Below are 566 nucleotides of genomic sequence, written 5' to 3'. Positions count from 1 at the left end.
TAAGTGGGACAGAGGTAAATAGTGATGCATGCTCAAACTTGGAACAACAGGGATCTAGACATAGTTTGAAGAGGGGAAATAATACTAAAATACTTGGCAGTCGTATGAATATTGGTTTCCCTTGCCTACTATTGTAAAATAGAGACTTGAGTGGGACAGAAAGGAATGTTGGGAAACATGATTACAGAAAACTTGTAATCAATTTGGTGAACTTGACCTACACTCATAGAGGTAGTAACTCTAAATACCAACAGAGACAGAAGGAGTCTTCACATCAACTATCAAAGCTAGCCCCTCTGTACACAGGATAGATAGGGATGGGCAACTTAGACATTGGCTACCTAAAATGAGGGGGTGATAAAGGCACGAAGTGACTGGCTTACAAGGTTTCAAGAGGGAGCTTAGTTTAAGGGGTGGGGGGAGAAAGAGTCCCCACTGAATAGTTTTCATCTTGTCTAGATGGGTCTGGTGAAAAGAGATAGGGATAAGATTCTTATGATTTAATAGTGAATAATTGTTATCATGACTAATTACAACTGTCACAATTGTAAAGGTAGAAGTTTTAT

At 39.0% G+C, this 566-nt stretch overlaps 1 protein-coding gene across 1 annotated transcript in view; it reads left to right on the top strand.

Annotated features, from left to right (window-relative positions):
• The window catches only part of TUBAL3 (tubulin, alpha-like 3), a 36,968-nt gene that overhangs the window by 25,415 nt on the left and 10,987 nt on the right, over nt 1-566 (top strand). The gene's annotated exons all lie outside the window — the stretch shown is intronic.

The sequence above is a fragment of the Chrysochloris asiatica genome, unplaced genomic scaffold (genome assembly GCF_000296735.1).
Source record: "Chrysochloris asiatica unplaced genomic scaffold, ChrAsi1.0 scaffold00050, whole genome shotgun sequence".
In the NCBI taxonomy this organism is placed as follows: domain Eukaryota; kingdom Metazoa; phylum Chordata; class Mammalia; order Afrosoricida; family Chrysochloridae; genus Chrysochloris; species Chrysochloris asiatica.
Note: the sequence above shows the minus strand (reverse complement) of the source record. Positions and strands in the feature narration are given on the sequence as shown.